This window comes from Amborella trichopoda, chromosome 10 (assembly GCF_054954075.1).
Source record: "Amborella trichopoda isolate Santa Cruz 75 chromosome 10, AtrichopodaSantaCruz75HAP2 v2.0, whole genome shotgun sequence".
In the NCBI taxonomy this organism is placed as follows: domain Eukaryota; kingdom Viridiplantae; phylum Streptophyta; class Magnoliopsida; order Amborellales; family Amborellaceae; genus Amborella; species Amborella trichopoda.
The window spans coordinates 33,164,539-33,178,897 of NC_142345.1; positions in this window are offsets into that span (position 1 = coordinate 33,164,539).

Genomic DNA, 14,359 nt, shown 5'->3' on the forward strand with positions numbered 1-14,359 from the left:
TTTAAAGAGAAATTATCACTAATATATCTTAAATTTAACAAAATTGGTAAAAAAACCTCAAACTTTCAAAAACCTTGTCCATACTTTTTTTCTTAATTTTTGTGACTTTTTGGATAAAATGCCCTTTTACGATAGTCTTTCTACTATAATGGCATGATAGAATTACGGTACTAAGAGTACTGTAATGCTCATTAAGATCATTACGGTCATAAAAAGACTATAATGCTCCAAAATCCACTGGAATTCCAATGGACTTTGGAGCATTACGGTCTTTTTATGACTGTAAAGAAGTTTAAGAGCATTACGGTACTAAGAGTACCGTAAGTACCATAGTGCTCTTAAACTTCTTTCAAAATTGGAACGGTATCAATTTGCAGAGTTAAAAGCATTTGCACAATTCACTTATGATCTCGGTAAAGCTACTCAGAATCAATTAGCGAGAGGTCAACAATTGCTCGAGTTGCTCAAACAATCCCAAGTAGCCGCTCTCGCGGTGGAAGAAAAGATAGTTACTATTTATACAGGAGCGAATGGATATCTTGATCCATTAGAAATTGGACAAGTGAAGAAATTTCTTGTTCAGTTATGTACTTATTTAAGAACAAATAAGCCTTAGTTCCAAGAAATCATATCTTCTACCCGGACATTCACCAAGGAAGCAGAAGTTTGGACCATTACGGTCTTTTTATGACCGTAAATAAATTTAAGAGCATTACGGTACTAAGAATACCATAATGCTCATTACAGTAAAAAGACTACCATAAAGGGTATTTTCATCCAAAAAATCGTGAAAATTGGAAAAAAGGGTGGGCTAGGTTTTGGAAAGTTTGGATTTTTTTTCCAATTTTGTTAAAATTAAGGTATATTAGAGGTAATTTCCCTTATTTAAAAATGTTTTAAATATTTTAAATAAATTTAAGGGAAATTATTGTTAATATACTCATATTTTCAAGAAATTGGAAAAAAAATCCCAACTTCCCACCCACACCCTTTTACCCCATTTTCATGAAATTTCAGACGAAAATACACTTTACGGTAGGCGTAGTACTGTAAAAACAATTACGGTATTTTTAATACTGTAATATAGATTACGGTAATATGCTTACCGTATTTTTCTTTCAAAAAATTACGGTACTTTTAGTACCGTCATACGTCCAAAAGATATTAAGGTACTACGTGTACCTTAATATTATATAGGGGTTGTGTTTACAAGAAACTACGGTACTGTGGAGTACCGTAATAGTTTAAAAACATATTACGGTACACGTTGTACCGTAATACAACAAAATGTATTATCGTACTCGTAGTACCATAATACTTCCTACTTATTTTCAACCGTATAAACCCTAACCCAAAAGAACCAAATAAGCCCCATTTTGTTGGAAGAAATTACGGTCTTCATTCTACCATTAGAAGGTTGTTGCGGTGTTCTCAATCTTGATCGATCTCTCCCTCATCATATATTTCAGGTAAGAAATAGTTGTTGTTGGATTTATAAACCCAAATCGTACAATATTAATTTCATAGCACCTAGAATTGCAACATTTTTGTTCTCTCATTTCAATTCAACAAATTTGTGATTTGTTCCAATATCTGTGATTTATTCCTAGATTTGTGATTAATTTCTTGGATCGAAATGGTGTAGTATTTAGGCTTTTGATAATTTCCGCCATTCTTTCAAGAATTTCTTCACCCCCTAATGTTTCTTGAAGAAATTTGGTGGGTTTGATAGATAATCAAAGTAGTTATCATATTCATGTTTCAATTTGTTCAAAAAACGAAATATTATGGGTTGATACTCAACCAAAAGGCTGTTGCTCAAAAAACCTGTGCTCGATCCAAAAACAAAGATTTTGATCGATTTATTGGTCGTTTTTTATCGAATTAAGTTATGGATTTTGATAACCAAGGCTTAATCTCTAGTGGTATTTGAAGCTGGAAACTGAGAAACACGCACATTAATCTGAATATGGTTGGATGGATTGGTTAATCTTTTGTGGGTTGGCTTTTCTCTCTCTTTTTTTTTTTTTTTCTTTGTCTTTCTCTAGTTTGAGAGGGTATTTGAAGCCTGATGCTCACTACAAAATGGTTGGGTGTCTCCTCCATTGATGATTTTCTTATTCTTTTATTTATCTCATTCATTGTATTGAAGCTAAGGACTTCTTATTCTTAATGAAATTCTTTAGTTTGAGCCACTTAATTGAAGCTAAAGACTTCTTATTCTTAATGAAATTGTATGTGTACATTTCAGTTTTCTTGAGACAGTATTTGAAGCTGGAAACTGAGAAACACACACATATATCTAAATATTGTTGGATGGATTGGTTAATCCTTTGTGGGTTGGCTTTTCTCTCATCTTTTACATTGTTTGTTTTTTTCTTTCTTTAGACTGAGAGGGTATTTAAAGCCTGATACTCACTGCAAAATGGTTGGGTGTCTCCTCCATTGATGATTTTCTTATTCTTTTATTTCTCTCATTCATGTCTCCTCCATTGATGATTTTCTTATTCTTTTATTTCTCTCATTCATGTCTCCTCCATTGATGATTTTCTTATTCTTTTATTTCTCTCATTCATGTCTCCTCCATTGATGATTTTCTTATTCTTTTATTTCTCTCATTCATTGTATTGAAGCTAAGGACTTCTTATTCTTAACGAAATTCTTTAGTTTGAGCCACTTAATTGAAGCTAAAGACTTCTTATTCTTAATGAAATTGTATGTGTACATTTCAGTTTTTTTGAGATGGTATTTGAAGCTGGAAACTGAGAAACACACACATATATCTGAATATTGTTGGATGGATTGGTTAATCCTTTGTAGGTTGGCTTTTCTCTCATCTTTTACATTGTTTGTTTTTTTCTTTCTTTAGACTGAGAGGATATTTAAAGCCTGATACTTACTGCAAAATGGTTGGGTGTCTCCTCCATTAATGATTTTCTTATTCTTTTATTTCTCTCATTCATGTCTCCTCCATTGATGATTTTCTTATCCTTTTATTTCTCTCATTCATTGTATTGAAGCTAAGGACTTCTTATTCTTAATGAAAATCTTTAGTTTGAGCCACTTAATTGAAACTAAGGATTTCTTATTCTTAATGAAATTTTATGTGTACATTTCAATTTTTTTAGATGGCATTTGAAGCAGGAAACTGAGAAATATGCATTAATCTGAATATGGTTGGATGGATTGGTTATGGCTTTTTTAGCAGTGATCATGGCAGAAGATGCACATTTTCCTGGAGGTCTTGAGATTCCTACATTGCTCACTAGACAAAGAGAACATATATCACAGAAGATCTGGCAAGGAGATATATATACAAGTATTTAAAATTATAATATTTGTCTATCATAATAGTTAATCAATTTATTTATTTTAGTATCTGAAATGACAAATTCTATATCAGGATCTGAAAAATACCATCAGGATTGATGAGAAGCTCAATGCAAATTCGTCATGGTCATTAAAAAACAACGATCAAATTGATTTGGCCAGGAGATCATGATTGTATCCTATGACTATAGTATCGATGAGTCAGCATGATTGTGGCACATTATCTACAATTATCGGGAGGTGGCGCGCTGAGGGAAACACGGGGCACTTCAATGTAGACATCGGAGAGATGATGCCTACACTTGAAGATACATGGAAAATTCTTCGGTTAAAGGTGACTAATGTAGCTGTAACCGTGAGGAGAGTAGAGAACTACGAGGATCATATAGTTCGCATGATATGATAGCTACCACCTAATCGTAGCCATTCCTTTATCCGTCTGACATGGCTGAGGAACAAGTTTAAGCAATTACCACAGAACTATAACTGCACCACTCTTCCATGATATACCCGTGCCTACCTATTATATCTAGTCGGGTGCACAATATTTACGAATTCCACATATGTTACAGTTCCTACAATCTATTTACAACTTTTTGGGGATATAGACGTAGTTGGTCAATATGCATGGGGTGCAACTGTGTTAGCATATTTGTTTTGAGCCTTGTCAAAGGTTGTTCATGCTGATCATCAATACTTAAGTGGATCAGCCACTCTTTTGCTGGTAATTGTAGTATATTAGTGTTTTTATACTTTTTATAAAGTTCGATAGATATTTCTTGTTGTGATTCTTATTTTTTTATACATGTATTTCAGTGTTGGGAGTACCAGCATTTCAAATTGTTGCGCCCAATTCCAAAAGAAATAAGAACAGGGCAACCTAGATCTCTCAGGTGGGCTCCTCTTAGAGAATGGGATAACATTCACAACTTCGATCTAGTGGGGTGACAGGAACTTGATAATGTGCAGATAAATGATGTTAGTATAATTTGTTTTGTTTATTTGTAATTTAATTAATTTTAGGTACAGTTATTTATCTTTAAATTTGTCTTATTTATGTCATAGGTCATATGGGCCCCATACAATGTTAATCCTGACATAGGAGAGGAAATTACAGAGGATAAAGATTATGGGCTTCGTGTCCGTGAGACTGCTTTGTGTCGCACATACCTCATATGTAGACACATCTGTGAGGGGTATATGCCAGATCGTGTGCTCCGGTAAATTGGACATCACCAAGGGATACCAGTAGATCCCTTGCAGTGGGAGAAGAGGGAGAGACGGGGGGAAAATATGACAACTGGGGAGATGAGCTTAGAGATGAAATCGATATGTGGACAAACCGCTTAGATTATTTTTGTCAGGAAATGAAGATATGTATAATGGGAAGCCGACACAATAATACATCGAGTGGTACAAACTAAGGACTAGGCCCCTAATCCATAATCCATTTAGAAAACATCCCTCCAAATATGCACCTTAAGGATGTAATGATGAAGATATAATGGTAATAATTTATTTTCATATTTCATATAACTTGATGTAATTTAGAAATATCAATAATCGAATTTCATATTTGATATGACTTGATGCAGCCTAAGAACATTGGCGATGCAACTGAACTTCTACATGAATGTTGCAATTCAAGAAATTGGGACCTAGCTGAGGAAGCATTATATATACTTAAAATAAATGACCCAGAAGTTGCAGGGGAAGAAGTATCTGAAGAATTTGAATTAGATGATGAGATGGATGACAACGTGCCAGTATGACATCCTTCTTGACCAGATGAGGAGCCAAGTAATACACAACCCATCCCCACTCCGATTCAACCAGAGGAGCCCATATGACAATTGTGTTCTCATGTTGCAAGACGGGAGAAGAGCAGCTCACAATAGCAGAGCATTTCTAAATACAAAGAACATGATTCCACAGTGGGCTGAGAAACTGTCAGTACGACGAAAGCATTTATGATGTGTACTTAGCTGGATGCTTTGTAGAATGCATGGTTGTAAAATAAAGCAGTTGTGATTAAACTGTATAAAGAAGCCATTAGTACTTATACTGTTTTATATACATGGCCCAGTATGTGAATTGCTTTTGTATGTGAATTGGTTTGTATGTGAATTGGTTTGTATGTGAATTGCTTTGTATGTCAATTGGTTTGAAGCTATGGGAAAGGTTACTTACAACCTACAATTCACATTTTGTAACTACAAAACTCATTTTACCAGCAATTCACATATCGTAATGGTCTTAAAGAAAAAACCATTACGCTACTAAAAAAAAAAAACCATTACGGTACTTTTAATACCAAAATGGTCTTAAAGAACATTTCGATACTAAGAGTATCGTAATGCTCCAAGATTAAGAATCAATATAATTAAGAAAAAAAAAAACTATTATGGTACTTTTAGTACTGTAATGGTCTTAAAGAACATTACGGTACTAAGAGTACCGTAATGGTCCTAAAGAACATTACGGTACCAAGAGTACCATAATGAGCATTACGGTACTCTTAGTACAATAATATTCTTTAAGAACATTACGGTCATAAAAGGACCGCAATGGTCCAAAGTCCATTGAAATTCCATTGGATTTTGGTCCATTGCGGTCCTTTTATGACCGTAATGAGCTTAAAATACATTACGGTACTAAGAGTGCTCTAAGATTAACAATCAGTATAATTAAGAAAAAAAAAAACTATTACGGTACTTTTAGTACCATAATAGTCTTAGAGAACATTACGGTACTAAGAGTACCGTAATGCTCCAAGATTAAAAATCAATATAATTAAGAAAAAAATAATATTACGGTAGTACCGTAATGGTCTTAAAGAACATTACGGTACTAAGAGTATCATAAGAACATTACAGTCATAAAAGGACCTTAATGGTCCAAAGTCCACTGGAATTGGAATTCCAGTGGACTTTGGACCATTACGGTTCTTTTATGATCCTAAGAACATTACAGTACTAAGAGTATCGTAAAGCTCATTACGGTACTCTTAGTACCATAATTCTCATTACGGTACTCTTAGTACCACAATGTTCTTTCAGACCATTGCGATACTAAAAGCATCGTAATGTTTTTTTTTTTCTTCTTAATTATATTGATATTCATCTTAATATTATGTTGCATTTACTGTAGAAGGGTGTGGTTTGTAAAAATAGTGAACATAGTGTCTTAATTATAGAAAGTTTAAAAAATAGTATATTTGTAAAAATAGTGAACATGAATTACTGTCTTAAAAAGACCGTAATAGTCAAAAAGTTTCTATAGAAGGGTGTGGTTCATTTATCTTTTTTTTTCCTTCCTCTTTTTGTTAAACTTCCATCACTGAAGATGAATAAGCTAATGGTGTGGTTTGTATATGGCTAAGGCCCTAAACAATCAAAGTAAGGTGCACCTTCATTAATATTAGTATGCACTGGCCTCTTTACGAAATGACACATCAAGAAAAGATCAACTGGCATTAATGGCCTATTTATATCATTTTATATACTCGATTTACATGTCTTTCGGTTATGACCCACAACCTCGCATCGACTACACTTAAGAGGCCTAATCTCTTTGTAATATGTTTGCCTGCGATGTTTCTTTGGTTGATCTGTGGTTCACCTTGAAGCTAGCTACATTATAATTGTATAGACAATCTCTGGCAACTCTAGTACATCCGGCATTGGGTTGAAGAGAAGGGAATATGCTCTACGGTCATTTGAGCTATGAAATAAACATCGCAATAATTTGTAACATCTTCATACCTATGATTATAGCGGCGATTGCATGACTGCATGGCAACCTACTAACCTGCCATACCCTACAACTACATGTATGAGCCGTCAGATTAAGAGCATATTTCTTATCCGCATTGATCTCATTCACACCATCATGTGCCCATGTGACTGTATGAAAGAAGCTGGATTTATCCCTCCTCAGGTTTATTACCTTTTGGGCCTTTGGTGTAAGCACGCCGCTCCATTCGAAGGATATGGCCAACTTCTTTGAAACTTCTCCCATGAGCTTAACCCTTAGGCATTTAAGGAGTTTAATAAGGGGCTTCTCCCCAGCCTATAATATCCACCGGTTAAATGATTCAGAGATGTTTAATGTCAATTATTGTATCTACACCCCTTAAAATATGTGTTTGCCCAATATTTCGGATGTTGTAACATGATCCAGTCATAGGTCTCAGCATTTGCACTCTTAATCTTTGTCATGTACTCATCGAAGTCTGATATATACAATGCACGTGCGGCTTTCTAATAAAGCTTTGTGAATGCCAAATTTCTATAGGCCTTTTTGAAGTTATCGGCAAGGTGTTTTATACAATAGTCTTGTTCACTGGTTGAAAATATTGTTTCAACGGCGGCTTGTAACCCTTTTTGACGATCTGAAACAATAGTCAATGCTGACAAATCAGACCTCTCAAAAAACTGCTCATTCATAGCTCTAGGAACCAAGTCCAACTTACTGTATTTTTACTCTCAACCATTGCATATGCTATAGGAAAAATATGTTCGTTTGCATCTAACCCAACTGCAGCCAATAATATCCCTTTGTATTTTCTCTTAAAAAATGTCTCATCTAGTCCTATTAGCGGCCTACAATCAAACATAAATCCATACAAACATGGACGATTGCCTATAAATACATACTCAAACCTATCATGATCATCTGTTTGAATGATGGTTAAGGTTCTAAAGTTAGTGACTCGGATCTTATGAAGATATTTAGCGAGATCCTCATATGACTTCACATGTGAACCCTCGTTTATTTGTTGTGCAACCTCTTTGCCCCACCATGCTTGTTGGTACGATAACATGACACCGTGATCACATTGTATGTCATTAACCACCATTCTAAGTGTAAGATTGAACATATCACTCAACCGGTCTTTGAACTTGTTTGCCACCCAATGGCTCCGAGCAAGTGGCTAACGAACCCTACCCATTCCCCGGGCACATGAGTGTATGTTTACCAACTTCTTCACTCTAAAGAAGTTTGTAGCATTAACCTTCCAACAATGCACTTGCCATAAACAACCATCTACAGTACACCTTACCCATACACATCTCCCCTCGCTTTTAATGAATTTCCTATTAAAGTTTTGTGATATGACATAATAAAAAAGATGATTACGGCATGCCTGTACATTATCAAAATCCTGACCATCTTGAAGTACAACTTCGTAACGGTTAATCCTCAGGGAGCTTTCTATCGGATTAATGTTGTCCATAAGCCGCTCGATTTCTGATTCATGCTCATCTTTACGCCTATACCAGCAGCACATTCACTGTGACCTACTTGCTCTGCTCGGGATGTGTTGTAGAAAAAAAGAAAAATCAATATAAGTCAGATTTATCCTAACCCATAACAAAAAATTGACAAATAAGAAAATTAATGATTTCTATTGCAAACTTCTTACATGACCAATATTGATGGATCATTATAGGGCATTGTTGGTGGTCGATATTCAGTACAGTCAGATGGACCAATATCAGGCATTGTTGGTGGTTGATATTCAAACTCAATAGGTCTATTTGATACGTATATAGTAATGGGAGAAGCCCCTTCTATCATATTGGCAATGTCGTCATCATTGTCAATACATATCATATTACTTGATAACCCTAGGTCAATATATCTAATAGTCATGGTACTTGGGGCATAATTTGATACTTTTAACAAGTGATCATTGATTTGTTCAAATGATGGGATCCCCTTAAAAAATATAACCTTTACGTCCCCACTGTCATAAAAAATATTTCCATCATTAGGTTTCCTATTGAAAAATCCATTAAAATGTAAAACGATTATCACTTTGTTCTCACCTATTATCGACGCGGACAAGTTGAATAACTGCATAGAAATTTCAGATGGAAACATAAAAAAAATATACTTATAAGAAGTTCAAAATACTTACAAATAGTGAGGTGGTTGCATGAGGGACATTAGATTGCAATACAATTGTCATCATATAAAAAAAAATTAAAATGGCTATCCAAACTATATCAAGTATTTTTTTCATGGCCAACCATTAAATAAATTGTCAAAATATAAAAAAAATTGTCATCCAAACTACAATTGTCATAATATAAAAATAATTGGAAAACATTATTTTGATGGCCAACGATTAAATAAAGCTAATCATTATTATCATTATTTAGGCAACATAAATATCAAACTTATTTATGCAACATAATATATATTTTTTTGATAAAAATATCATAATATTTTGATGAGATACCTAAAAATCAGTTGGTGTGTAAATTTGATCCTTTGATAGACCTCCTTCAAAGATTGATAGAAAATAGATGAGAGAATGGACGAGAGAGATAAAAAAATGATGAAAGTGCTAAAAAATTCGTCGAAATAGGGTTTTATAAAAAAATTAGGGAAAAAAAAAGGGGAAACAATTACGGTAAATTTATTACCGTATAGTATTTCGTATTTATTACGGTACTACGGGTACCGTAGTTTCTTGTAAACACAACACTATATAATAGTACGATACACGTAGTACGGTAATATATTTTGGACGTATGAAGATACTAAAAGTACCATAATTTTTTGTAAGAAAAATACGGTAAGCATATTTCCGTAAGCTAGATTATGGTATTAAAAATACCATAATTATTTTTATGATACAATGACTACCTTAAAGGGCATTTTCGTCTGAAATTTCATGAAAATGGGGCAAAAGGGTGTGGGTGAGGTTTTGGGAAGTTGTGGTTTTTTTTTCCAATTTCTTGAAAATATGGGCATATTAGCGCTAATTTCCCTAAATTTAAAAATAATTTATAAATATATTAAATTTTGTAAATATCAATTTGAAGATATTTGGGTATCAAAACAACATCTTCTAGTGAAGTTTTTGATGTAGGTTCAAATTTGATTGTTTAGAGCCTCGGCTCTATATAAACTTTTCCGTTATTAAAATATTGTATATTAAATAAAAAAATATGGGAAAAGTTTATATAGAATTGAAGCTCTAAACAATCAAATTTGAACCTACCTCAAAAATTTCACTAGAAGAGGTTGTTTTGATGCCCGAATATCTTCAAATTGATCATCTCGACATCAAGATGCATGGACATGAGAAAAAAATAGATTTCAAGTTTCAGAAATAGTGTATTTTGTAACACATTTTGAACCGTCAATTTTCAAGTTTTCATAGATATGTCGATCTACATTAATTTTTAAGCTTTAAACTTTATAAATAATGATGAAAATATATTTTAAGGCTAACACAAAAATTTCCAGTATTGAAACCACATTTCTTGACACCATTTGAAGGTAGGCTCTAATTTGATTGTTTAGACCCTAGGCTCTATACAAAATGCACCCTAAAAATATTAAATATAAAATAGTATATCTTGGGTGCAGTTTGTATAGGGCCTAGGCTCTAAACAATCAAATTAGAGCCTACCTTCAAATGGTATCAAGAAATATAGTTTCAATACTAAAAATATTTGTGATAACCTTAAAATATATTTTCATATTTATTTATAAAGTTTAAAGCTTCAAAAATAGTGTAGATCGACAGATCTATAAAAACTTGAAAATCTTGAAAATTTACGGTCCAAAAATGCGTTCCAAAAGTTATTGTTTCCAAAACTTAAAATCCATTTTTTTTCATGTCTATGCATCTTGATGTCGAGATGATCAATTTGAAGATATTTAGGCATCAAAACAACCTCTTCTAGTGAATTTTTTTATTTAGGCTTAAATTTGATTTTTTAGAACCTTGGCTCTATATAAACTTTTCCCTTATATAATATATGTTATATTATTAATATTTATTATATAAACAAAATTTTATTATATAATAAAATATAAATACTAAATAGAAAATATATAATATAGAAAATATTATACAATATATATTAAATTATAAATATTTATTATATAAATAAAATTTAATATGTAATAAAATATATATTATATTATACAAAAAATATATATTATATAATCATATACTCTAGGGAAATGATCGAATGCAACGGTTGTATAGTAGTATAATGCAACCACACATCTAGAAAACCATATTTTTGGCATTTGCATGACCTCAAATTTTGCACACACATTCTCTTCATCCTCATAATCAATCCTATGAAAAACAAAATTTAGTTTGCACCCTAGATATGGTCAAAATTAGTACCCATCCAACAATGAATCTCGACCATCCATTTGGTGAATTTCAAGATCTAGGCCTTAACAAATTCAATATCACTTTTTTCTTTTTTAGCATTATTAATCTAATAATGATAATGCTATATACAAATTTTGGGAATAAAAAAAATCCTTCTGATGCTTATATCTAACCATCTCAATAAAATGGATGGCTTATATTAATTGGGCTAGAATGAAAACTTTCTATAGCATTTTTTCAAAATTTTTGTTTTTGTGATTGTTCTTTAGAATGAAAAAAGTGTACATTTAAAAATTTGTGTCAAACAATTATCTCTAACATGGTTTTTGAAGATGGTCGCATTATACTGCTATAAAATCGTGGCATGAAATCATTCCCATGTACTATATTTTATAAATATATATAGGGTGCAGTTTGTATAGAGGCGAGGCTCTAAACAATCAAAGTAAAGCACACCTTCAAATAGGATCGAGAAATGTGGTTTCAATACTAGAAATCTTTGCGATAGCCTTAAAATATATTTTCATATTTAACTATAAAATTTAAAGCTTAAAAAATAGTGTAGATTGAGCTGATCTATGAAAACTTGAAAATATTGAAAATTGGCAGTCGAAAAATGCGTTACAAGATGCACTATTTCTAAACTTTGAAATCCATTTTTTTCTCATGCCCATGCATCTTGATGTAAAGTTGATCAATGTAAAGGGTATTTGGGTATCAAAACAACCTCTTCTAGTGAATTTTTTTAGGTAGGCTCGAATTTGATTGTAGCCTTGGCTATATATATATATATATATGTGTGCGTGTGTGTGTGTGTGTATTGTATTGTGTTATAAAGTAATATAATATTTATATTATTCTAATATTATATATTATTCAAATATATGAAAAATTAAACAATATAAATATAAATATATAATATAGATAATATATTATAATGCAATATAATATAAGGGTTATGTTCGCGTACGCATACATATGGAGGAGTAAGCTAAAATCCTTGATAGAAAGAAGAGTTTTTATCACTTATAGTGTGGAGGATGACATTAACGTGACATCACCCACGAAAAGCGATGATCATTTTATTCTTAACCACTGATAAATGTCATTACTTTCTTATAGAAATATATATTCAACTCCTCCTAATTATGAAAAGTGCCTTTACTAAAAATAGTGCCCCATGTACAAAACAAGGGTATATAAGTATCCAAAATTTGTTGAGTACAATTATAAAATGCTTTATAGTGTGAGCACCTTAACATAACTATATATATATATATATATATATATATATATATATATATATATATATATATATATATATATATATATATAAGATTTTGAAAACAAGATTAAGGAACTAAGAGGAGAGATATGGTAAGCGAATTAGCAATTGCGACGGTTGAATAATCCGTTTCACATGGAAGATGATCTAGCAATCACATAGATCTATGACAACTTTCACTTTAGAAACAAATTTTCCTCCACACTCTATCATGTATGTTTATCCTATATGTAATGAGCAAATCATGGTGCAAGAACCACGACCTATAGAACGTCCATCTAATCTCAATATCAAGGTTGATTTTCTAGAGTTTCATGAGGAGCTCGAATGATAAATCAGAATTACGTTTGCCATCTTAATATTTACCTATAAGTTGCACATAAAGTATTCGATTAATACATTTATTGAAGAAGATTAAGTATTGCCGGCTACTCAAATTGCGTTTGAATGATAAATGATCACAATAAACTTGAGGTCGAGCTTCTTCCAACCCCAAGACATTGATGTACTTCGGGTTTTTAATTACATTAATATCCGTTTTATTTTATGTTATTACCAAAATACGTAATACTTTCCTTTATTACACATATATCTGTTTTTTTCTCACTTTGTAACACTTTTTTGTTTAAAAAAAAGACCAAAATGCCCAATTTTGGTTATTTAAAAACCAAAATCAGCCCCATTTCGGTTTTTGAAAAACGAAATTGGGCAGTGTCTATTTAACTACTTTGAACCTTGCTGCTCTCTCACCACGAACTTTTGGGGCTCCTCTCTCTGCAATTTTTTTTTCTCTCTCTCTGTCTCTCTTATCTCTCTCTCTCAAAAAATCTCATTATATAGCTTTGGATTATATTTGAAGTGAAGGTTTTGAATGGATTTTAATGGCATTTGATAGATTTTGAAGGCATTTTACGAATTTTAGATTTGTAATGAACGTATGTGTATAAGATTTAGATTGTATAAGATTTTGATTTGGAGTTTCAAAATTGAGTATATAATGTCGATTTAAGATATATTTGATGGATTTCATAGTTGTATAAGCATGACAATTTGTTTGAGTGATATTTGGGATTTGTAAGAACTATAAATTTGGGGGTTTTTTTATAACTATAAATTTATACATGAGGTCCTATTGAGTTAATTTTGATTTTTAGCTGCAAATTTTAGTGTTTTTGGATTTTGTACTTAAAACTACCTAAGAGTACCAATTTATGAGCTGATCACTGGTGCTGTTTACATAAGGGAAGAACACATATTGCCATATAGAGCAATCGGTGGAAAGTGAAAACCGTTTTTTTTTGTTAAAAAAGGCCACTTATGATTGCGGGTTTGCTTTTGAGAATTAAGTTGTTGGTTTATGAAAAGGGTATTGAGAAGATGGGATTTTTGGATGTGCATACGTTTAATAAGGAAATCCACTTATGTGGATTCATAAAATCACAATTTTTTTTGCTGTTTTGTTTCTTATGAAATTCACTTATGTGGATTCATAAAATCACATTATTATTATGCTTAGAATGATTTATTATCATTACATTTTAGTGGGTGAATTTGGGAAATCATGAGCCGTCTTTTTTAAGGCTGATTAG